This window comes from Malus sylvestris, chromosome 5, assembly GCF_916048215.2.
Source record: "Malus sylvestris chromosome 5, drMalSylv7.2, whole genome shotgun sequence".
Taxonomy (NCBI): domain Eukaryota; kingdom Viridiplantae; phylum Streptophyta; class Magnoliopsida; order Rosales; family Rosaceae; genus Malus; species Malus sylvestris.
In genome coordinates this window covers 42,651,017-42,673,172 of record NC_062264.1, presented here as the reverse complement: position 1 = coordinate 42,673,172, position 22,156 = coordinate 42,651,017, and the positions used below count along the sequence as shown (strand labels likewise).

The 22,156-nt window shown below is 37.1% G+C and overlaps 2 long non-coding RNA genes and 1 pseudogene across 5 annotated transcripts; all 3 read left to right on the top strand.

Moving 5' to 3' along the window:
• The first annotated feature begins 5,075 nt into the window (after positions 1-5,075).
• Positions 5,076-20,965, top strand: LOC126622240 (probable pre-mRNA-splicing factor ATP-dependent RNA helicase DEAH9; annotated as a pseudogene).
• On the top strand, positions 10,403-11,881 carry LOC126622253 (uncharacterized). Its single transcript, XR_007623383.1, has 3 exons — positions 10,403-10,737; positions 11,558-11,664; positions 11,853-11,881. It is a non-coding gene; the product is annotated as an uncharacterized LOC126622253 (long non-coding RNA).
• Positions 13,705-17,656, top strand: LOC126622251 (uncharacterized). 4 transcript variants are annotated; one of them, XR_007623379.1, is made up of 5 exons: positions 13,705-13,816; positions 14,101-14,356; positions 14,502-14,590; positions 15,839-15,975; positions 16,060-16,297. It is a non-coding gene; the product is annotated as an uncharacterized LOC126622251 (long non-coding RNA). The 4 variants fall into 4 exon arrangements; XR_007623380.1 differs by lacking the exon at positions 16,060-16,297 and adding an exon at positions 17,098-17,656 and having other exon boundaries at positions 13,711-13,816; XR_007623381.1 differs by having other exon boundaries at positions 13,711-13,788; positions 14,111-14,356.
• Positions 20,966-22,156: the final 1,191 nt, after the last annotated feature.

Sequence of the window (22,156 nt, the reverse complement as noted above, 5' to 3'; positions counted from 1 at the left end):
TCTTGTATATGTTGTAAATAAGTGCATATTGACACCTAAAAAAAAACTATACTTGTATGGATAATAAAATAATGATAAAATGCAAATTAGGTACACTATTTCCATAAGTATTGGATGAACTTGTAGTAAATCCATCATTTGCAAATTAGATACACCATTTCCATAAATATACCACCATGAAACCAAAAAAGAAAAAAACACGCAATTAATAAAAAATAAATAAAATAAAAACACCATGAAACCAAAAAAGAAAAAAGCACGCAATTATTAAAAAATAAATAAACTAAAAACCTCCTAGGACTGCCTAGGACCGCCTAGGGCCGCCTAGGACCGCCTAGGCCCAACCCGATTTTTCTGCCCGATTTGCCCAAAAACGCCTCGGTTGCTAGGCGCCCAACGCCTAGGCGGCCGCCTAGGGCGTTTTTTAGAACACTGATTTTGATATAGAATACAAGAATGACTTAGAATTGTTAAACTTTAGATACTTTTTGTAGTTACGTAAAAATTAAAAGTGTTGTCTTTATTTTTTATTTTTTGTCAAGCAGCTCCAAACTTCATGGTTATATTTTGCAACTAACTCTTTATTTTTCCTTTTTTCTGAATTGTCAATGATGTGACTTTCCAAATGCAAACGTTAGACTTGGATCTCAACCTCACTTATGGTCTTGTGCAGTCTCCATTGCAGACCATTCTTTAAACCCTTGAAAAGGACATTAATTAGCGTTGATGAATAGTTGATGAATATATCAAACTTGAAAAATACGGAATTACAAAGTTTTTGTTGTGTTCGACGTTGGTCAGTCGGGTGTCTTTCCCTTTTTTATGTTTTTTTGTTGTTGTGTGTGTGTGTGTTTTCCTAGAATTTATTAGATGTCCCTTTCCCATAAATTTCCTCCTTAACTTCGAGCTTAATCGGTTGTAAATTGTAATCTACTATGAATGATAGAAAGATACGTCAAAGTGACATTTAGCTTGCTCATTAAGTAACACATGACCAGATCCAAGGGTTGATCGTACGTAAGGTTCCATGCTTCTATTAAAGATCAACATCAGCCCATTAAGATAAGTCGGTATAAAGGAACTAGACTATTCTAGTTCAAACATGCATGAGATTATTCTAGAAGATTTTATAATGGGAATATGCTAGAAAACTCTAGCCAAAGTGCAGCAATTGGTGTTTGAATGGAAAAGCCAAGTCCACCGACTTAGGCTAGAATAATCTAGAAAAATGATTTTGTAGTAAAATCTAGAATAACTAAAGTTGTGGCTAGGATGAATTTAAGCCCATGTTAACCGACGTAGTAAGTCGGTTTAGCAAGCCTATAAATATGGGTGTAATGCTATGTAACAATAAACCAATCAAGAAAGTAGCCAAGAAGAGAGAGCTAAGTAAGAGAGTGAGAAGTAGGAGTAGTCTTGTGAAAAGTGTGAGTGGTCTAGAGTGTGTCTCTAGAAGTGTGCGAGTGTCATAGCTTCTAAAGTGTGTCATTGAGAGTGTTGTAATATTTTGTATGTGTAATACAAGTAATTTGTTTACTTGTGTTGTTTCTCCAACACTTGTGTTAGAGTTGTGTACTCTAATTTTTCCTCAGCAATTGGTATCAGAGCCACGTTCGATCAGGGACCGTCTCTATTGAAGCTTTTGAGAATCATGAGAAGTTTAGTACTTCGCAAGATTATTGGTTAACCTTGTTCGGCATATCTAAGCTCTGCTGACACGATGGGAGACCTTCAAGTTGTTGGAGGAATCAAGAAGTTGAACAACAAAAATTACAACACATGGGCGGCGTGTATGGAGTCTTACCTACAAGGCCAAGATCTTTGGGATGTTGTCGGGGGTAATGAAGTTACGCAGACGGAAGAAGACACCAACGACACTTTGAGGAAGTGGAAGATCAAGGCAGGTAAGACCATGTTTGCCTTAAAAACTATAGTTGAAGATGACACGTTGGAGCACATATGGAATGCCAAGACACCGAAAGAAGCATGAGACACCTTCACCACACTTTTTTCAAAGATGAACAATACAAGACTGCAGCTTCTCGGTGGCTCAACGAGACATGACGATTGCCGAATATTTCCACAAGGTAAAGTCTATTTATCGTGATTCTGAATTAGATCCTAATGCTGCAATTGTAGAATCCAGGATAAAAAGAGTAATTATCCATAGATCGAGACCCGAATATCGAGGCTTCGTTGCCATTGTACAAGGATGGTTGACCCAACCATCACTTGTTGAGTTTGAGAATTTGCTTGCCGATCAAGAAGGTTTGGCAAAGCAAATAGGAAGGGTCTCGTCAATAGGTGAGGAAGAAGTGCTCTACACAAAAAGTAAAGGCAGTTTTGAGCGGCGTGCTGGTGATGGATCTAAAAGAAGTGGCGACAAGGAAAAAGGTCATCAAGGAGGAATGAGTTCTCGACTAGTGGAAGCTCCGAAGTATCACGACAACCGTGGTCAGTCCTAGAATAATAAAAGGTTTGAGGAAAAATGTTACAATTGTGGAAAGAAGGGCCACATGGCGAAGAATTGCTGGTTCAAAAAGTTCGTAGAGAGTAATGTCGCCAGCTCAAAGGAGAAAATTGAAGATGATTTGGACGTTGTTGCATCTCTAGCCCTGGAGGAAGAATGGGACGTTGAAGCATCTGTTGCTATGGAAAAGCAAGAATAAACTCTCACATAAGCAAGTCCGGAGTCGATTGACTACCAGAATGATTGGATCGTGGATTCAGGCTGCTCAAACCACATAACGGGTGATGAGAAAAAGTTAAAAAAATTTGACTGAGTACAAGGGAGGTCGATTGGTGGTGACGGCCAATGACTCGAGGTTATCGATTACTCATATCGGTAAGACAATAATTATGCCCCAATACAACAATAACCAGGTGCGCTTCAAGATGTCTACCATGTTCCAGGTATGAAGAAAAATATGCTTTCAGTGCCTCAATTGACGTCTTTGGGAAATTATGTCTTGTTTGGTCCACAAGATGTGAAGGTGTATCGACACCTCAAGATCTTAGGGACGCCAACAATGGAGCGACAGCGACTGCAGTCAATCTATGTAATGTCAGCAGAAAATGCATATGTAGACAAGACAAGGAAGAACGAGACAACATATTTATGGCACATGAGATTGGGTCACGTTAGCTATCATAAGCTAAATGTGATGATGAAGAAGTCAATGCTTAAGGGGCTACCTCAGCTTGACGTGAGAACAGACACGGTTTGTGCAGGATACTAGTATGGTAAAGCACATCAACTACCATATGAAGAGTCAAAGTTTAAAGCGAAAGAGCCGTTGGAGTTGGTTCATTCTGATGTGTTCGGGCCCGTCAAGCAACCATCGATAAGTGGGATGCGATACATGGTGATGTTCATTGATGACTTCTCCAGGTATGTGTGGGTTTTCTTTATGAAAGAAAAATCTGAAACATTTTCAAAATTTAAAGAGTTTAATGAGACAGTTGAAGGATAAGTGGGAAAGAAGATATGTTGCATACGGGCAGATAATGGAGGAGAATATACCTCGAATGAGTTTTCCTAGTATCTACGGGAATGAAGAATACGTCAGCAGTTCACATGTGCCAATACACCACAACAGAATGGTGTAGCGGAAAGAAAGAATCGACATCTTGCAAAGATATATCGAAGTATGCTCCATGCCAAGAATGTACCAGGAAGGTTTTAGGCCGAATCAATGAGAACTGCAGCTCATGTGATCAACAGGCTTCCTCAACCAAGGTTAGAATTCGTCTCACTCTTTGAGAAACTGTGGGATATGAAACCTACATTTAGTTACTTTCGATTATTTGGCTATGTGTGCTACGTATTTGTTCCAAGTCATTTACGTAGCAAGTTTGACAAGAATGCAATCAGATATATCTTTGTGGGATACGATAGCCAAAGAAAATGGTGGAAATGTTGTGATTCTAATACTGGAAGGTGTTACACATCACGAGACATGGTGTTTGATGAAGCATCTTCTTGGTGGTCCTCAGAAAAATAGGCATTGCCTAATTCGAGAGAGATTGAAGATAAGCTGCAGCAAAAGATAGGGGAGCAAATTGTTCGAATCTAGTCGAGACCAGATGAGTCTGAGGATTCACTTCATGGTGATGGTGTTGAGCAAGCAGTGCCCCAAAACCCTTAGCAAGCTGGGGTATATCAATAACCAGAAGAAGATAGACTTAGTGAAGTGGAAGTATCAACTCCACAATCATAACTAAGGAGGTCAACAATAATCCGGAAGCAAAATCCTAAATACGCCAATGCAGCCATAGAAGAAAGGCATCACAGAACTCTGAGTGGTGTAAAGCTAGGAGAAGAGGTCGATGCGTTAAAGAAATGTCAAACTTGGGATCTAGTGGCAAGGCCAAGAGATGTGAAACTCATATCATGCAAATGGGTATTCAAGATAAAGCGTCGACTCAACGAGAAGAAAAAAATGAGCTGGTGTTGAGGGGGAGTGTTAAAGATCAACATCAGCCCATTAAGATAAGTCAGTATAAAGGAACTAGACTGTTCTAGTTCAAACATGCATGAGATTATTCTAGAAGATTTTATAATGGAAATATGCTAGAAAACTCTAGCCAAAGTGCAACAATTGGTGTTTGAATGGAAAAGCCAAGTCCACTGACTTAGGCTAGAATAATCTAGAAAATGGTTTTGTAGTAAAATCTAGAATAACTAAAGTTGTGGCTAGGATGAATTTGAGCCCATGTTAACCGACTTAGTAAGTCGGTTTAGCAAGCCTATAAATATGGGTGTAATGCTATGTAACAATAAACCAATCAAGAAAGTAGCCAAGAAGAGAGAGCTAAGTAAGAGAGTGAGAAGTAGGAGTAGTCTTGTGAAGAGTGTGAGTGGTCTAGAGTATATCTCTAGAAGTGAGTGAGTGTCGTAGATTATAAAGTGTGTCAATGAGAGTGTGTTGTAATATTTTGTATGTGTAATACAAGTAATTTGTTTACTCATGTTTATGTTGTCTCTCCAACCCTTGTGTTAGAGTATTTCCCCAACAGCTTCATGGCCTTGATATTATTACGAGGTTTGTTGGAAATAAGCCCCAACGGAAGAAATCGCCGAGTAAAAAAAAGCAAGAGCACAACAATGTCGCAGTTCTGGAAACCAGGGACCGAGAAGCCCCGCCTCGTCGACGACGAAGAGGGCGGCGTCCTTTTCTTCAATTCCCCTTCTGGGTACGCGAACATTGAGCGGCAGAGGCAAAAGCTGCCCGTGTTCCGGTACCGCACAGCCATTCTTTACCTAGTGGAGACTCACGCCACCACCATCGTAGTCGGCGAAACGGGCAGCGGAAAAACCACCCAAATTCCTCAGGTTTGCTTCTTTTTTCTGAAACCCAAGATTTTTTTTCATACCTTTCAATAACCCGAGTGGAGCTTTGGTGTTATTTGTTAGTTTCGAATTCAGAATTTCTATTGAATTGATGAATTGAAGTGAGTTCAAAGTGTTTCTGATATGTCTACTGGAATTGCAGTACCTCAAAGAAGCCGGTTGGGCTGACGTAGGGCGGGTTATAGCGTGCACCCAGCCAAGGAGGCTGGCTGTCCAGGTGATTCTTTGGTTTTAGCTATTCCCAGTTTATTAAGCATAGCATTGCTTGCATAATTTGTTTCATTAATTTCATCAGGTGGCTATTCCCAGGTTTACTAAGGTGTTCTAAGTCATCTGAAAGTTGTGGTATTTGCGTGAATGTTCAAACCGTGCTTGAAAATCTTTGCATTGAAGATTTCTTATTGCCTGAATTTCAATGTTGAATTAAATGCTTCATCGAACCCTCTTTATCTTTCTTGTTATGCAGCTTTTAGTTTGTAAATACTTTTATAGAGATGTCTTGGTAGAAAGTTACTGGTTCTCCTCTCCTAAGGAAAAAGTGAAACTTTTGGCCGCTTTATTTATTTAAACTTACATCCGAACCCGGTAGACATTAAAGATAAAAACTTTATGAATATACACAACTGACAGTAAATGTTATGGACTAATATTGATGGCGTTAACTAAAGTTGATTCTTAAGGTTTCCTTTGAGTAACACATATTTTTACAACTAAATGGTGGTACTGTTCTGCAGGCAGTTGCTGCAAGGGTCGCGGAAGAAATGGGGGTCAAGCTTGGGGAGGAAGTTGGCTACACTATAAGATTTGAAGATGTTACAAGTACAATGAGACCCATTATTAATCATTTTAAGCTCTGACTTTCTCTTGATGGATTGCCTTTTCACATACCATAGTATCTTTTCACATACCATATCTCTTGTTGGATTGTCTGCAATGCCATTTATCAGATTTGTAGTTCCATGTCGTGAATGATGGTTTTCCTGTTCTGGCAGCGCAGGGTGTAACTATGATAAAGTTTTTGACTGATGGTGTGCTACTCAGGGAAATGATGGATGATCCTCTTTTGACTAAATATAGGTACTAGCTATCATTTTTGTAAAGTATTTACTTCGTTCCATACTCTCCTCTTTCGTCTGTGGTGGCTCCTCTGCACGTGCTACTCACGAGGTACCCTTTTCTTCTTCTTCTTCTTCTTCTTCTTCTTCTTCTTCTTCATCATCCTCCCCTAAAATTGATGCCTTCAATTCAATCGTCAATGCCCATTTTTGGATTTCTCATACTTTTTACATTTTTGGATGCAAAATTCGATTTTTACTGGTTTTGGATGATTTGGGATTTGATCATTTGGTGCAAATTAGAAGAATTTTAAGCTTTTTTCATTAAATTAATTTTCTTGGGGGTTTGATTTTCCTCAATTCAAGTTATAATCCAATAAAAATCTATGGGATTTGTCCAGCTGATGCAGAAGATTGGCCCTGTGCTCGGTAATACCATAATGACTCAGTTACTTTGAATTTTCGTTATAATTTCCCTGCAATTGTGAATATTGTATTCATATTTTAAAACTGCTAATTATGCGACCGTGTTGTTGAAAAAAGTTTGGGGATTTAATTAATGGGGACATTGAATTGACAGTTCGAGTTATGTTTGTTTTAATGTATACATTTGTTCAAGTCCAGTATAACAATCGTGAATGAGGAAAAAGGATTTAACTTTGTTTTCGGGGTCTGAACTATGTTGTTTGATTTTTTAGTGTTTTTGAATATGAACTTTAATGATGATCCCCGATGAGTGGTTGGTAGGATGCTCAGGGAAATGGTTGGAGAAAGTTTGATTACGATCGTAGAACTTGAAGGTCAAGGTTCTTAATGGTGCGGATAAATGATCACATAGTCTTTAGCGCAACTTATGTTCTTGAGCTGGGAATCAATCATGCTGCTGATGTAGTAGTGTGAAGTGGTTGGTAAAAATGTTTCTGTGTATATATGCCCCCATTCTCGGGAGATAGAGAAGATTTAGAAAAGTTTGGATGAGTAAAGATATTTTGCTAGAATATAAGTATATAATTGTGTTTGGGAGCAGCCTCTCCATAAATGGGGGTAAGGCTAGCCGACATTCACCTCTCCCAGACCCTGCGTAAAGCGGGAGCCTTGTGCACTGGGTACGATAAGTATTTACTGCCTTCCTAGAACTGATACAAAAGTGTCTTTGATAATGAGATATGACATACTTGCTGCCCATTCCTTATGGTGTGCAAAGTGAAATTCCATGTCTTTTTACATTGATAGGTTGTGGGCCTGTGGCTTGTAGAAAATTAACTAGGACTTCTTTCTTTTTTCTTTTGTTTTGTATTTGTTTTTGGTGAAGGGGGAGTTATTTGCATGAAAAAGATGGTTATTAATATTATTACTATCTTTCTATTAACTTTCATTTTCCTCACAATCTCTTCTGATTTGGTTGTCAGCGTCATAATGGTTGATGAGGCTCATGAAAGGTCTATCGCAACTGACATTTTATTGGGTCTCCTGAAAAAGGTATCAGCTAAGAAATCATATACTGTTGCCTTACAAAACAACAAAAGATTTTGGGTTTTTAGTGTTTTCTTTTGGCGTTTTTATGATATGTCTGTTGAATCCTGAAATTCTAGATCCAACGACGCCGACCTGAGCTGCATCTGATTATCTCATCTGCCACAATTCAAGCAAAGTCGATGTCTGATTTCTTTCAGCCCAGGTTTGTTTTTAGCATTTGATCACATGATTTTGTTCTTTCGTTCTTTGGGTTACTAGTATACAATTGCCTGCTTGTGATTACTTAGTTTTCTGTGGATTGTAATCACTGCCCTGAAAAGTGAAAAGTCGGCAAATTTATATTCACACTGTTCTTTGTCGGGGGTAAAATACACCTAGAAATTCTGCCATTACATTTGTCTGTGTATATCATGAACATTTGTGTATAATAAGCTTGAAACGTTAGTGTTGATATCTTGTTTTATGGTAAACCAGAAAAAGTCGTCGCAGACCAGACGGAGAGGATCTTGGACCAAATATGGAGCCCGCAGTCCTATCAGTTGAGGTATGTTCCCGTAAGATAATGGTTCTCTCTGTCTGTCTCTCTCTCTCTCTCTCTCTCTCTCTCTCTCTCTCTCTCTCTCACTCATTCACTCATCGCAGAAGAAACTTTATATGGCGGTGCAAAAAGTTTCGAGCTTACTCTACTGTCAGTTAGTTATATAAAAACTGAGACATCAACAAGTTCTTTTTGTTTTCAGGGTAGAGGGTATAATGTACAAATTCATTATGTGGAGGAGCCTGTCTCTGACTATCTTCGGGCTGCTGTGTCAACTGTATTATTGATCCATGACCAGGTAGCTGATATTTGGATGACACTAAAATTTTTCTTTGTATAACGAAATGACAGGTTTTCAGTTTGTTACATTCATGAACATCCTGCATGTGTACATGCATATATTTTCAGTTCTACTACAAAACCTTACTGATTTTATTGTATAGGAACCAATGGGAGATATTCTGGTTTTTCTTACTGGTCAAGAAGATATTGATGCTGCTGTACAGCTGATTACTGAAGAAGCTCAAAACCGCGGAAAGAACTCATCAGGTGCAGAATCTTGAGCAGATTTATTATTAATTTATTACTAATAGTAAATATTTGTTTTAAAAATCCAAGTTCCAAATAGTGTAATTTGGAATAGTAAGGTTTAGGGTTTAAAAATCTAAAGTTTAAGATTCTGCTACATGCATCATTTTTTATAAGGATTGTGTCTTCATGTTTCAGGATTGATGCTTGTGCCGCTCTACTCAGGACTTCCACGTGCTGAGCAGGTTTGCTACACTTTGTGTGCTTAGATGAAGTAGACTATTCTTGCTGGCTTGCGAATTTCTTTCAAATTCTGATTTTGGCCTCTATTTTTCTGCTTTTTAGGAGCTGGTGTTCACTCCTACTCCCAGAGGGAAGAGGAAAGTAGTGATATCAACCAATATAGCAGAGACGTCAATAACTTTGGAGGTAACACATATGCTAAATAGGATGATAGCTGTAAGACTTAAGTTTTCACTTTAAGCAATTAGGCACTGCATCATCATCGGGCCATATTCCTTTAATTGGTACAGGGCCTTGTCTATGTTGTTGACAGTGGGTTCTCGAAACAGCGTTTCTACAACCCGGTATATTCATCCTCTCTCTCTCTCTCTCTCTCTCTCTCTCTCTTTCTCTCCTCTCTCTCACATGCACACATTTATTAAAGCAAGTATGTTCATTGCCTAATGTATATACTGACTGCAGGACTTGCCTTCCTGCCACTTACGTATAAGAATTGCTATGTTGAAGATTATGTACTTTGTTTGGTTTAATAAGAATCTTTGAACTGGTGATTCTTGCTGACACGGGAACATTGATATCCAAGGCCTATCTGACTGTTCTTATTTTTTTGTTACTCTATATCTACTTTAGGTCGGACTTGGTGCGATGGCAAGTGTCTTCGCCCATGAGCTGTAGGTCTCGGGTTCGAGACTTGGGAGCAGCCTCTCCATAAATGGGGGTAAGGCTAGCCGACATTCACCTTTCCCAGACCCTGCGTAAAGCGGGAGCCTTGTGCACTGGGTACGACCTTTTTACTCTATATCTACTTTTCATAGATAACAGATATTGAAAATCTGGTAGTGGCACCAATATCCAAGGCGTCTGCTAGACAAAGGACTGGTAGAGCTGGAAGAGTTCGGCCTGGGAAATGTTACAGGTCTGCACCCTTCATGGTTATTTTACTTCACTTTGTTGTTCCACGAACTTGTGCCATATTGTGAAAAGAATTTATGTAATGTGTTAGTTTTGCGGATGCAATTACTTTAGTCTAAAGAAAGCATTGCAATTGGCACTGTTCTTTACTGTTCATCGTTTTTGGACCCCAATTTCACTTTATTTACGAGGCTGCCACTGGTTCTCTCTGCTGCTGATCTTCATGCCGCGTGTTATAATTATGGAAAGGCAGGGGTGCGATGGTCATTTTAGTCTGTAGGGTTTCGAACGGGATGGGTGGGTTAGAGACTTTCATTTCCTTTCTTTTCCATTTCCTTCTCAAACCCTCCTTGCCTCTTCCGTCTTGCAGACCCCGCGAGAACGACGCAGACGGTCTCGCCTCCGTCCTATCCTCCTCTCGCCGCCGTCTCCCTTCTCTCACCGCCGTCTCCCTTCTCTCGCCAGTGTCGTCTTACTCCACCTTTTGCGTCAGGAAGGCCCGTGCGTGGTTTTTTGGGGTGGGGATTTCAGATTTCAAGGGGCGAGAGAGGTTGTGCTTCGTTTCGGTCAGGCCGAGCCTTTATGATCGAGGTGATGGGGACAACGCGAGGGGTTGAGGTGGCGTCGGGAAGGTATGTCGTTTTTTTCTGCCTCTTGCTGATGCATAAACCCATCAGTTCCTCTGTAATTCGTTTGGGTTTTCATTATTCTTTTTCGATCATATTTAGATTCTGTGCAAGGAAGGGGACATATGAATCCTGCTCTTGATGATACAATATGCCATCAAACATTACTTAGGCTTCTAATTTCATTCAGAAATCGAAAACCCATTTGGTGAGCCCTTGAGTCAGGGGCTACGCTAGAACATTTGGAATGAGAGTGGTCAAAGCCAATCATGTTTTTGTATTATTTTCCAGTTGAAAATTAGGTTTTTCTTCATAAGAAGTTTAAATTACACTCTATTGGGTCTGAGACTTGGAAACTCAATATCTTTGTGATATTAGATTAACATAGTTAAGCTATATTTTCTTTTGGTGGGCATGTCTAAGTTTCTGTATTTGCACTGTAGGGATGTCTTATCTGGTGAAGTGTTCAAAATCCTCCTGCTAACTGATTTAATAGGTTGAATTTGTATCCAAGGTTTTCTTCCAATATGGTCTGCACTATTTTGTTTAATTAACGAAAACATGTCACTTCTCTCTATGGTGGTCCCTTAAAGTATATGTTTATCGTGGAAAGCACAGAAGACCCTGCTTATCGGGCTGTATATATGCTACTATCACAGCTTAAGGTGTATGCAACAATAATGATGGTTTCTTTAATATAAGAAGAACATCCAGGACAAGTCATCTATAATATATGCTTGGAAGCACAAGTTTAATGCATAACATTTTTTAGGTTACATGTGTTCCCAGAATGATCTGTTTTAAGTTGAACTTCATTTCCTTGCAGGACGAGGTTGATGGTAAGATTGTTGTGGCTGGTAGTTCAACAACCTGGGCTCTTGAAAGTGAGCATGCATCTACGCATTTGCATGAATGGATTGATCACATATTCGGGTAGGTTTCTTTGGACTTTGGAGATTTTTAATTTTAGTTTATTTTTGGTTTGTATCTACCTCTTTTTCTTTCATTTCATTTTGTTTTTAACTTTTTCTTTTATAAGTTCATCACAACTCTAGACTATATCAACTTTGAATGTTTCATTTTTGAAACTGTTATATTCATTAATAAATTGGAATACACAGGTATAAGCAGCGTGGCAAAGAAGCTATAATGGCAAATAATTTTTTCTTTTACATTACCTATGAAGGGACAGTGGATATTGATAAGATCTCAGACCCAGTAAGTATAGTTTCTGTTGGCATTTGTACGATTTTTTCCATTATTGTTTGATAATTTTTTTCAGTACATTCTTTTTTCCTCTGTGCCAAAATCAGGTACAACAGCGTGCAACACAGGACCAGATTGCATACTTTGGGCAAACGCCATCTCAACTGCTTACCTTCCCTCACTTGAAGAGGTTGCCATTAGCAGATGTTCTTCATTTACAGGTAACTTTCTTTGGAGAAACAAGAAACTTAGCTGAACCTTTCAGAATGTTTATTTTATTTCTGGAAATTATCCAATCTAACATATTACATTGGGAATAACCTATGAGGAAATAATCACTGGTATGTGTTCATTTTCATGCTTGAGTTTTTGCTGCGTTGTTCTATAATGTAAAAGTTAGGAAGGGCAATTTTGTCCTATCGGTTTTGGGCGAGATGGGGGGTAACCGGGTAGGTATCATTTGCTGTCGTTCAACTAGGGTTTCGAGGATGGAGGGTTTGCGTAAGAGAGAGAGAGAGAGGGAGAGGTCTTGACATTGTTGCTGCAGATGGATCACAAGTGGGAGAGTGGGGATGGTCAGAGAAGACCGTATGGGTCGTCAGGATTTCAGGGAGACAGGGGTAAGGGTCATGAACAAACCTTACTGAGAGTGGGGTGTGCCGGATCTTGCGATGCATGCCTCAAATCCAAAGACAAGTTTGTTTTTAAAATTATATTCTTTAATGGTAGCTTAGATTTTCTAATTGTTTAGTATGTTAGGTCCGGTTTTGGGGGATTTATCATTTTAGAAAGAGATGTGGACAGGGAGATAGAGATAGAGAGAGGGAGAGGAGAAAGCATGGTTGTGTGCATTTTTTGGGGTTAATTAATGGGTTAGTGCATAGGGTCAGTGAGGACAGAATGACAGAGGGATGTATGGAAGGGTATGGGTTTTCAGTTTTTTCCTCTAATTCAACAGGTTATGCACTGTTTGAAAATCATTGTTTATTGTTTTGTTTTCCGTTTGCTTTGTTAAAACCATCATTCGAATTTTTTGGTTTCACTATGCTCATTTATGTGCTTCTTCATAATTTCCTGGTGTTTGCTTCTGCTACTAAGTAGATTCTATAGTGTTCTAAATCTGTTTGGTAAATGTGCTTAAAGATTGGACATGTTATTGAATATTAGCCATGTAGTTTGGATTGGATATGTGGACCTTGGTGAAACCCACTGTGTGTGGATTTCACGTTATAGGGTTCTAACTCAAACAGGCTTTCGTGTTGCGTATTTTGAGTAATAGCTGTGAAACCCACTGTGTGTCGCACCATGTAAGGAAATGGAATTGCTCCTTTTTGAGTTTAGGTAGATTTTTTTAGAGGTTTTTGTATATATTGCTAGAAACTTTGTCTACTTATATATGGTGATTTACGTTTCCATTGGTGCAACTCTGGAATCTTATTATTTGTTGTACGAAATTCTGTTTCTGTATTTATTGTATAATATTTCCTTCGTTCTCACCATTCGATTCGATTTCAGTGAGTTCTCAGTTGATCCTTGCTCTCATGATTTCCCAAATTGGTATTTTTGGGCGTCTTCTGTTGTCACTTTGATCTGGAATTTCCGCGTTATTTCTTTTAATTTCTGGGTTTTTATTTTTTCTCACATAATAATGACATTCGATATAGTTGACACCATGCATTACTTATAGAGCAATTTTTTTTTTACCTTTAAGGACCATTTTGAATTGATTTAGTAAATGTAGTGTAGGCATAAGAACTTTGTGATGTTTTGCAGTGATTCATGAACAGTGGAAGGTGTCGTTGCTGTAACACGAAACCCAGCTTTCGGCTGTCCGCTGGCATCTCTCTGAAGGTGTACTATCTTATGTGGAATTGGGATGGTATGACTTTGAATACTTACCGTATATGAAGAAAGCAAATTTGAAATGTTGCATTGATTAATTAGTAGAGAACGAAAGCATTGATACTATATGATTGTGTAGATTCAGTTATGTTGATTGAGTATTTGTTGGTGCATTGCAATAAGATGCATTTTTTCATAATAAGTTGATGTGGATGAAGAGTATAACATCATAATTCTGGGTTGTATTTATGTACATTATATGATTCATATGTTCTGCTTAACATGAGATATTTAGTACTAATTAGGCATTTCATTTTACAGAAATTTTTAGCATGGGGATCGGTTAATGGTATCTAACATACTGCTAAGGCCGCTCCATCATTTGCTAGCTTGAGAAGTGATGAAAGCGCCGATAAAAGAGAGGTATCCATTAACAAACCCCCTGACCTCTTTTTGTTTTAATTTAATAGCCATATATATGTAATCGCTTTAAGCAATATATTTCACTTTTCCCATAAATTGGCTGCAAAATCCAATGCGAAGGTAACAGAGAGCACACTCCCAACCAAAGTCAAAGGTATGATCTTACAAATAGTTATTCTTTTAAGGAGAATAATATTATACCTGTCTAATTCAAGTTTTGTATCAATGTTCATTTGCTATTACCCTATGAGTGTTGCTATACGACTCAGAGAAAATATAACTATGTTATTGGTGATTAGAATTATTGGCGAGAGTATCAAAAAAGCAGCGGTTGTGGATCCAATTGAATCTGATAAGGTTCTGAAAGCAGCCCAAGAACATGGCGTCGGTATGAAGCTCATCCTCACCACTCGCCACCACTGGTCTATTTAGACTTCCTCATCCAATTTACCATTCAATGCCTCATATTCATACTTATATATATATATATATATATATATATATATATGTGCACACATATATTTGTTTTCGGTGTTTTAGTACTTTCCAAAAATGGATTTATGGGGATTTATATTGTAATTGAGTACATGATGTGGATTCATATTCAAGGAAAAATGATCCTCGCTCGAGGTCTCTTTCTTGATTCGATTGATCGTTTTGGTAGGGTTTCGAGTTGTTGCAATTAGATCTTCAAATTGTATTGTAGAATTTATTAGCATAGTGGTTCTCACAAATCACCATCGATGTAACACCTAATTAATCGTATCCAATGTTGTGATCTGAAAAGAAGCACTAATTAAGGGAGTAATATTTAAGGTTGAAGATAAAAGATTTGCTATAGCTGATAGCTCTAGATGTGTAATTACATAATAATTAGCCCCATTGGTTAATCCAATTTGTTGACGTAAGGAATATATTTTGACTGATACAAGTGCATGCTCTCATTGATTTCTCCCAAAGATTGGATTTTCAGTTTTTGGGAATGTTAAAAATTTAGTTTTTTGATCTTTTCTTGAAATGATATGAAATTGGAAATCCAAAATATCAATTTTTTGACTTTTGGCTCAAAATTTTGAATGCAAGAGGTCCTGTTGGTCCATTTTTGACCATATTTTTTTAATTTTTTTATTGTATTTTGTTGTTAGCAATGAATTTATGAATGTATGAAAATAGTGGATGCTAAATTTAGGGGGATTTTGCTCAAATGAAGATACTGTAATATTAATTGAATATATTCATACTTTGATTCTACCTGTTTATTGGGCAATAATCTTCTCCTGAATTAACAATTTGACCATCTGCTGAGTTGGAATTAGTCAAATAGGTTCTTAATCGACTGACTGGACTTAACAGGGTGGGTTTTGTGTTTGCTGTAGTGAATTTTGGGTGATTATGATAGTGGCATTTGTATTTGGGTTCGGGCTTGATGGGGTTTATTCTTGATGATTGGTTGTTGGTTATGAACTTAGATTCTTGGTTGTAATAATGCTTTTGCTTAGTTGTTCATGTAAAAAAGGAACATTTTTTTAGTACATATATCATTTTATATTCGTTTAATGTTTGAACTTATGCTTATTAAGTTGATTGCAAGACTACAACTTGAAAAACTAACACATGCATATAATTTTTTGTGAAGGAACTGCGGTCCAGTGGCTGTATAGAAGAAAAGGACAACGCATGCTCTCTCTCTCTCTCTCTCTCTCTCTCTCTCATAGTAGCTCCGTGTTCCTCTCCCCCCAAACCTAATGGATTCAGCCCAATTCGGAGCTCCAAGTGAGATAATTTTCCCCAAATTGTATTCAATCTATGTTGCTTCATTTCATTTTCCATTTTAATTTGGAATTGTTGATATTTTAGGCAGGTATCGCATGTATAACCACAACAATTTTTGTGTTGGATTGGGGTCAAAGTGTCTAGCTTTATTAGCTATTTGGTCGCCTGTGTATTTGTAATCTGAATAATATGAATTAGGCCTTTTCTGGTAGTGTCCGATTGGTCAAAAAAGGATGTTTCTTTTTTGTTATCATGCATATTTAAGCTGTAAACATCTGAAAAACTGCTTAATTGAAGTGAGATTTCCAGTTTTTGAGCTCAATTTCAGGTCTTGAGCTTTGAATTTGTTTACGTGTATCCCAGCTGAAGCTATCTAATCGTAGTTTAGGGGGATTTTGCTCAAAATATGGAGAGCTCTCTCGCTTTGCTCTCTATGTAAACCCAAGAGAAATTCCATGGAAATTGTTAATGTCTGAACTAAGTCTATTTGAAATTTCAAAGTAAAACATTTTCATTGCTTTGTTTTGGTATAAAAAATATTTATTGTTGAATAAGGACCCCTTTTTATGGATTGATGACATATGTAAGAAATTGTTTCTGTTCTAACATATTAATTTTGCTCAATACTAATGCCATAACTGAAATTTTATAGAAATGGTGTAATTGGTCAATCTGAGATTTCGAATTTTAGCCGATGAATAAACTCTTACATGATTGCTACTGCATACAGACATATTTTTTGGTTGTTAGATTTTGGTTTTATTTCATTTTGTGCCATATGCAATTGTTGGTTTTGCAAAGGACTGACCTTTAACTTATGTAGTTTTACCTTTTTTGTTGTCAAGAGTATGGGTTGGTTTTATTTAATAGATTGACTGGTATTCTTGCGTTATTTGTTTTCAATAATTAGTATTCATTATTGGTTTATTGGTAATTAAAAGTTTCATCCTTTTAAATTTTATTATGGATAAGTGAACACAGTTACGAGTATCAACCATTTATCCTCACTCATATTCAAATATAATATGGATAAGTGAACACAGTTATGAGTATCAACGCATACCTGAATAGCGTCCATAATGGATGCCTTTGTTACATTATGATTTATGTTTTTTGCTATAGTGTCGAAGATGTCCTCAGAAAAAGTGAACAGCCACGCTCTCAGTCATCGAATACAGCACACCATGTTGCATATTTTTTTGTTTGAACATCTGTGCTTGGCGACTTACCTGCTCAAACACCGCTTTTTCTGTGTTTTGCTAATTGCTAAGTGAGGTATGTAGGCTGCAGGGCATATATTTTGCCGTCTTAACTGCAGGGGCAAAATATGTGTGAACTGCAGCTTGCTTCTGTTTCTTCAGTTTCGTATGGAAACAGACCTTCTGCTTATTTTTGCGTTTGAACAGTTGTGGTTACAAAATTAGCTACTTGAACAAGTCCTCAACACTTTCCGTTTTTAATTACCAGTTGAAATGGATGCCTACACTGCAGGACACATATTAGATGTGTGAACTACATGTTTGTTCTGTTTCTTAAGGAAACAGAACTTTTTGGGTAACCATCTCTTCCTAATCAAAACGTTCAGTTTCTTCCTACTCATTGTACAATGTGTTTATATGTCAGCTCATTTGAATGTATAAAAACAAAACTGCTTATCTTATTGATATTATTCACTCATTTATTCCTTTCTTTGTTCATAATTGTGTTGAATTTTGAATTTATTCAACTTAAATGTGTTTTATTCATCCGATTACGCTTGAAACAGCTGGTTCTTGCGGCAACGCGCAGACCTAATTTCTAGTTAGTTCTAAGACACTCCTCAAAATTTTCGAGAACAGGTATATTATTGTTAAAAGATAAAAAGAAAATCACTTGTGAGTTTAAGTTTATAGACAAGTTATCAATCTTATGCGCCTACAAGGTTATTATATAGGCTGACAGAGATATACTTCCCATAAGAAGTAATATGCAACAGATACAGAATAAGTCCTGATAAGACTAGTTTGATGGATGCTTTATAAACTAATAACCATTTCTCTTTAAGCTAATTCTGAGTCCTAACAAAGTTGCTTTTCCCCTTAATGTTTCCATGGCTACAACAAGGCTATATACGGAAGAGTATTTTGCAAAGGAAATGTCTGATGAGGGGATTCCAGAGATACAGAGGTCAAATCTTGTGTCCTGTGTGATTCAGGTATTCTCTTATGGTGCAAGGCCATGCTTTTCATTGCCAGTAGGCCTCCATCTGGAGCACCCTGTATATGTCTCAAATATGTGATACGGCTATCCCATAGTTCTAGGACATACAATAGTCTATGAACTTAATGTTAGAATATTTGTTTCAAATTAATCAAATTTTCCATGAGTCTCATGCATCCAGACTTAGTGATTCTTTTGTGTGCAATACTTTGATGTTTAATAATTGACTATGAGCTGAGAGCTTTCTTCTGGAACGTAGATGCTAATAGTGTCTTCTTGCCTTCCAGTTATAAGCCTTGGGAATAGATAATATCCTGGGTTTTGATTGGCCAGCATCTCCTTCTTCCGAAGCAATGGTTCGAGCGCTTGAAGTGCTTTATTCACTTGGAGTCCTAGATGATGATGCAAAACTTACTTCGCCAACTGGATTTCAAATTACTGAGTTTCCATTGGTATGTTGCAGATGAAATGTGTGATCTTTCTGCTTCCGCACAATAATTCCAGTTTGTTGTCATATTGGATTTGTATGCCACTATTAATGGAATGCAGGATGACAGTTGCATTCGTTTTTTATATCTCCCACTAATATCTTTTCTTGAGCGAACCACCTTCTCAAATGCATTTAGTGAAGCAGTTGTGAAAATACTGGTTTCATATGTCGTTTTTGTCGTCTGAAATTCTTCATATTTTTTTTAATGTTCACACTTCTGTACTGGTTGCTGAGAATTTGACTAATTTGGTTAAATTAAATGTTTTGTAGGAACCAATGATTGCAAAAATGATATTATCTTCAGGTGAACTGGGGTGTTCAGAAGAGATAATTACCATTGCTGCTGTTCTCTCCATTCAAGTAAATCCCATTAATTCTCTTGACACTACTGAATGTTTTGTACATTTTTCTTCTCTCCAACTCACCATTAGAATCAAATTATTGAAGAACGATCTAAATATGCATATATATTTAGGTTGCACATTTGTTACAATGAACCACATTCAGTTTTACAGAAAATATCTCAATTTATACTTTGTAGACAAATGCTACTTGAAAAGAAATCTTCCTTTCAGTACTTCACAATTAAAATGTTCGTCGTGCAGACTATCTGGGTTTCGGGTAGGGGATCACAGAAGGAACTGGATGAAGCCAAGTTGAATTTTGCGGCTGCTGAGGTACTAAATTTCAAAATTTTTAATGGAATATATATTCAACTTGTCTAATCTTTCTATGCTCAGTGCTGTCCTGTTTGATATTCTTGATTCCATGCAGGGCGACCACGTGAGTTTCCTAAATGTCTACAAAGGATTTCTTCAGTCTGGTAAATCACCGCAGTGGTGCCATAGGAACTTTGTAAACTACCAAGCCATGGTTTGTTATCAGTATTTGGATTGATCAGTTTCCCAGACGGTGGTTGATGCACCTTTTTTAAGTGACATTTCTTTTGTGCAGAAAAAGGTTATTGAAATTAGAGGACAACTCAGAAGAACGGCTCAGAGATTAGGCATTGTCTTGAAATCTTGTGAAAGAGACACAGTGGTAAGATTTTGCCATTCAGTATAAAAATAAGAAACGGTTTTTCTTACAATTCAATTGGCATCAAGCATCCGAAGTTCCCGACCCAAGTATGACTCATTCATTTTCTTATGGTCCTCATTTGAGAGCATACTTTTCTAGAAACCTGGAAATTTTATCGTTTTCAATTTTTTTGGGGTGGTAAAGGGCTTTCTTTTTTCTGGTATCTGAATGTTTCTACTGTTTACATCTTGCAGGTAGTGAGGAAGGCAATTACTAGTGGGTTTTTCGCTAATGCATGTCGATTAGATGTGAGTAATTTTCTTTGTTACTTTTGCACTAATGCTTTATTTCTTTTGGTTTTATGAGTTTCAACCATTTTCTTTCCGGTTAAAACTTTTTTCAAGTTCATCTTGTCTTCTTTTTATTAAATAATTTTTTTTTTTAATTATACCATGATGGCAAGTGCCTTCGCCCATGAGCGGTAGGTCTCGGGTTCGAGACTTGGGAGCAGCCTCTCCATAAATGGGGGTAAGGCTAGCCGACATTCACCTCTTCCAGACCCTGCGTAAAGCGGGAGCCTTGTGCACTGGGTACGACAATATATACCATGATGGCTTGTATAAAGTTTTCTTTCTGAATCTTTGATAATTGTTCCGTTGTCTGAACTCTGAAGGCATCAAGTCACGATGGGAAGTACAAGACTATAAGAGGTTCTCAAGAAGGTTTATATTCACCCATCATCCGTGTTATTCAGGTAAGTAAACAATTCTTTTCTCAGGGACTGCTTGCTATTAACTTTTATCATTTTAATCCCCCCCCCCCCCCCCCTCCCATCCGTCGCCGCTTTCTTAACTTTAATCGCATATACGTTTCTTAAATTATGCTTCGCCGGACCTAAGCAGCGACGTTTCAACTCTTATTCTTTTCGCCTTTCAGTCACTATCTTTCTATTAGAGCTTAGTCGTAGACGATCTTAAGCTGTGTTAATTCATTTTGCTTGCAGAGTTAATCCCAAGTGGGTTCTGTACCATTCTCTTGTCTCAACCGACAAGCAGTACATGCGGAATGTGATTTCGATAGATCCTTCTTGGCTCACAGAGGCAGCTCCACATTTTTACCAGCACCAGCGACTCAACTCGATGGTTCGCTAATCCTGCCGTAGGTGTCGGTGTTGCTCATTATAACCTAATGACCTTGATATAACTTGGTTCTGGAGTTTTGTTGTAAATAAAACGTGCTTATGTTCTTATTAGTAAAATTTACCCAAAAGGATTAACACCATTTCAAATTTGTCTGTAAATTGTATCTTTTACAAGTTTCATTCTTTCTTCCAACCAAATGGACCAATTGTTTCAAACAAAACCATTCACTAATGGATTAGGTTGAATTGGAGTGTTATTACATCACCACTTGCTTGCTCATTTTCAGTTCTTTTATTTATTTCTTTAATATTTAATTTTTATAATGACCCGTTTGAAAGTGTTTTTAAATTGAATGAAATCATTTTTTATGAAATTATTTTTGGATTCAAAAATACTTTAAGTGTTTTCTGCCAGAGACACCAGTTATGTGTTTCTTACATGAAGTATTTCAAGTGCTTTTCTAGAATTCACTTGCATTTTAACTAATGATTGATTCAAAAAACACCTTTGATGAAAGTACTTTTACTCACTTTTAAAAGTACTTCCAAACGAGCTAAAAATTTTGTTTTTATTTTTAGAAAGAATCTCATCTTGCTCTTATCAAAACATCACAATATTAAAAAAGGAAAACTAACAAAAAGTTAAAAAAAAAACTTTAGTTTTAATGAAAAATGACAAATGAAGGTATAGTGAATAGTACCAAGGAAAGTTAAAAATGTGGTTTTTCATTAAAAGTAAACAGTAACTACCGGGAGTGTTTCGTTAAAATTCCATTCGGTATTGTTCATTTTTCACGAAAAATCATATTTTTACCTTTCTCTGATACTATTCACTACACCTTTATTTATCATTTTTTTTATTAAAACTGTTTTTTTTTTTAACTTTTTCGTTAATTTTCTTAAAAATAAAAATAATCGAAAGTCGAGCGCTAAATTGTTGAGATAGTTAGTAATCTCCATAAAATTACGTAAAAGTAAATTTTAATGAGAAGTCATCCTTGACGATATCTCACTCCTTCCCTATCGAACCGCCTCTCACTGCGGCTTCACCATTTTAAATTTGGAGGGTTCTTGTTAAGCCATCGAATTGCAAATGAACTCAGGGCAGATGGAGTTAATTTGGCTGTTTGTGTTTGGTTTGCTTGCTTATTGATACACTTCACTCTGTCATACATGCTGTGACATCTAAATTTTCTTTTGCTCATAAAATGACTGAAAACATTTTTAGTGAAATTGTTTTTGGATTTTAAAAGCACTTGAAACGTTTTTTTTCAGAATTTGCTTATATTTTTACTAACGATTTTTGGTTCCACATACACTTTAATCAAATA